Raw genomic sequence first — 4,153 nt, 5'->3', positions numbered from 1 at the left:
CCCACAAAAACAAAACTATTTATCCTTGTCTACCCCTTTATTTTTCTACCCTTAAACTAATTACATAGATTTTGTGGGGAATTTTCTCTTTGTTCTCCAATTCTATTTTATTTCTATGCTTCTTTTCTTTTCTTTTTCTTTTCTCCTTTTCTTTTTTCTCGTTTTCTTCTTATTTTTTTCTTTTTTCCTATTCTAATTTCATTTAACTTCTCTTTTTTTTATATTCTTTTTCTCTTCATAATCTAATTTCATTTACTATTTTCACTATTTTTTTTTATTTTTTATATTATCACTAAAGAAAAATCAAATTGTGTACCAATTAAATGTAGCTAATACAACCAAAAAAATATTAACTAACATTTGATACCAGTATAGTATATAGTTATACCAACATGGTATACAATTGTACGCCAAGAGTTAAAAAAAGTTTAATTCAATTATTAAATTGAAATAATATCAGCTGTCAATAAAAATTTTAAAAAATTCTAAAAAGATCTAATTGTAAGAGTATACCGTCACATTATATAACATACTATATTATATCTTTCTTTATTTTTTTTGCATTTTCAATTTGCCTCTCACGCTGGGTAAAAGCTTAAAGCAAATTCAAAGGGAAAAGGCAAGTGAATTTACGGGTAATAAGTATACTATTATAGTATATTGTATACTATTACAACATATTGTTACAGTATATTGCATATTATTACAGTATACTATAACAATATATTGTATACTATAATAGTATACTATTGCAGTATAGCTATATACTCCTACAGCATATTGTATACCATAGCGGTATACTGTACCTGTGTTCTTCTTCGATTTTCAAATGAAAATTTCGATCTCAATCACCTCAAATCAGCTCCAAATGCTATCAAATTTCAGTATGAACTTCCAGAAGGTACTATAAGCAATATTTAACAGCACCCACTTTGAATCAAACAAGAAATCTTCAAAAATAAAATTGAGCTTCAAGCCCAACAATGGTGGATATTAAAATGCACATAAAACTTTAGATCTGAGAAGCTTACTCGAAGATACTATAAGCAATATTTTATAGCACCACATCGAATCAAACAATAAATCTTCAAAATAATAGCACCACTTCAACAAAGCAATCATGAAAGAAGAGACGAATGGTGGCAGGGCCAGAGGCAGGGGCATCTTTGAACATCTGGGAGGTTACTGAGCCAACGAGAATTTCAACTTTAGGACAAGTCTTGGCATAGTAGTTATGTAAACGCATGGGTAAACAAGGATGAATTTGTTGGGACTAACCATGTGAATATTAATCAGACCTCACTGCTGAATATGGACAAGGATTTCTCATCATCTTCCTTAATAGAATTGATGATCAAAGCAACTTCCTTCATGTTTGGCCTTGCATCTGGTGATGGCCTTACAAGGATTATTTTTTATATAGGAAAAAATACGATGGGTATAAAGTGAGGAAGGTAAAATGAGGAGGAGGAAGAAGAAAGGCGGGTAAATAGTTTGGGGAGCATGGGTAAGAATAGTAAATAGTTTGGGTCTGGGCATTAAAGGGTAAATAGTTTGGAATTAATAAGTATAAAGTGAGATTTTCTCAAACATTTTACCTATGTTAATGTGATTTCGCTTATATCTCACGAGCCCACTAATAACGTAATTAAATTCATATTTGCAATTCTCTTGAATTTTAATTTCTCTTCGAACACCCTTATATTTGGTTTAACCAAAAAGGTAAAAAAAATATTTTAACTAATACTATATAGTTACATAAGAATTTTCATAACGTTGGAGCGTGAATATTTTATTTTAAAATACGTAAGGTATATATTTGAAAAAAAAAAAAGTAGGATGGAGATCTTGTTTTACTATGGACGAAAAAAAAGAGGAAAACCTCGTTTTCTCCAAAGTAGGGGGGGGGGGGGGTGATTAATTTAATCTAAGTCATCCTTCTATGTACACCGTTGATTGACTAAAACATCAACGGCTCAAACTCACGATCCGCGTCATCCCAATGTATCCAATCAAAAGCTCGCCTCAGCTTCTTATATAAACAAAACTCATTACCCCATTCCCTTCGTACAATTCAAACTCAAAATCCCCCAATTTTCTAGAAACTCTGCTAATCTCCTCTTATATTCCTCAAATTTTTTTTTATCCCCTCCAAAATGGCACCAAAGGTAGAGAAAAAACCCGCAGAGAAAAAATCAGCTGCTGAAAAAAACCCCGCCGCCGAGAAATCATCAAAAGCTGGCAAAAAGCTTCCGAAGGATGGTGCTGCTGCTGCCGGAGACAAGAAGAAGAGGGCAAAAAGTCAATTGAGACTTACAAGATCTACATTTTCAAGGTGCTGAAACAGGTTCATCCTGATATCGGAATTTCGAGCAAAGCTATGGGTATCATGAACAGTTTTATTAATGATATATTTGAGAAGCTTGCTCAGGAATCTTCTAGACTCGCTAGGTACAATAAGAAGCTGACGATTACTTCACGGGAAATCCAGACCGCCGTTCGATTGGTCCTTCCCGGTGAATTGGCTGAGCACGCTGTTTCTGAGGGTACTAAGGCTGTTACCAAATTCACTAGCTCTTGAAATTTGATAGGATTTTGCTGTTTATTTTTTTGGTATCTGTTGCGTTTATGAGGTTAACTAGAATTTGGTGATGTAAAAAAGAAAAAAAGGTTAATTTTTGGTGTAATGTTTTACAGTTCTGTATCTGTAACAATTTCCCTTGTGTTGATTTCGAAATATGGAAGGGAGATACTCCATCCGGTCTAAAATAAGTGATTTTTTGGATGTTTTCATACAGATTAAGAAATCCACTTTTAGTATTAATAAACAAAAAAATTGATCATATTAAACTTTACTATATCACATAAACACTCTTAACATATATTCCAACACTATTTACTCTAAGGATAATCTAGGAAAAATTATTTTTGAAATTTGGAAAAATCATTTATTTTGGACCACAAAAAAAGGCCAAAAAATTACTTATTTTGGACCGGAGCGAATAGCATTTACCAATCTCTGCTTCGGGTTATCTTAATCGCCTTCCGTCTTTGCACTTGAGCCTAAAAAATGTGTATGTTTGTAAAGTGTATGTTTAAATACAATTTTAAATACCAAAAAATTATATTTTTGACATAACTTCAAAAACTCATTTTTAAAGCCATGAATAATATGGTTACCCATATTATCTACCGATTAACCCATTTTTTTATCCGTATTAAATATAGGTCCGATCGGATAATTTATCTATTTTTTTATTACCCATTTTCGATCCGTCTCATATCCTGCTTGCTGTCCGTTTATCACCACTAGTGCAGACATTGGGCTCTTATGTTTATTCTTAAGAGAAATTTTCATAAAGCACTATCTTTTAGTGGTAATTAGCTATCTATAGATACCATTTGCTATATTACGGAATTGTAGATACGTTTTCTATTGTTATAAGATGTATTAGATGTATTTAAGCTATTGTATTCATGAATACAATAGCAAAAATAGGTGTGAATTAGAGAAGTGCAGCTAATTAGTTGTTGTATTCGAGTATATTCGACTGTATTCATGGCGTGAAACATGTGATTACAGCTGGACAGATTATTGTATTCGACTGTATTGACGGCGTGAAACAGGGGATTACACTGTTTTTAAACGGAAAGTGTATCAATTAACATAATAGACTCCTAATATAACTGAACAAATTCAATTATAACACACAAAATTTGTAATTCCGGTTATAAAAAAGATTCTCAACCGAAAAATACCCCAAAACATAGCAATCTTCAGAGAAATTATATAATACATCTGAATACATAAATTATATTAATTAAAAAAATATATGAATACATTCATGGCACATAGCGAGACAGTGAATACAATGAAATACATAGAATACAACGGGATACATTAAAATACAATGAAAAAAAGACAGTTAATATAATAAAATACATGGAATACAGCGAGATACATTGAATTACAATGAAAAAAAAGACAATGAATACAATGAAAAACATGAAAATACAACGTGATACATTGAAATATATTAACAGAAAATCAAGTTGCTCAGCCTCAAACTCCGCCGTCTTTGTTCAAGAACAAACCCTAATTTCCGGCGAATCCGCCGTCGAGCAATGGTGGCAGAATAAGGACTCTGTTAAA

The 4,153-nt window shown here is 31.9% G+C and overlaps 1 pseudogene; it reads left to right on the top strand.

The window, feature by feature from the left end:
- Window positions 1-2,072: 2,072 nt before the first annotated feature.
- Window positions 2,073-2,772, top strand: LOC109209940 (annotated as a pseudogene).
- Window positions 2,773-4,153: the final 1,381 nt, after the last annotated feature.

This window comes from Nicotiana attenuata, unplaced genomic scaffold (assembly GCF_001879085.1).
Source record: "Nicotiana attenuata strain UT unplaced genomic scaffold, NIATTr2, whole genome shotgun sequence".
Taxonomy (NCBI): domain Eukaryota; kingdom Viridiplantae; phylum Streptophyta; class Magnoliopsida; order Solanales; family Solanaceae; genus Nicotiana; species Nicotiana attenuata.
Note: the sequence above shows the minus strand (reverse complement) of the source record. Positions and strands in the feature narration are given on the sequence as shown.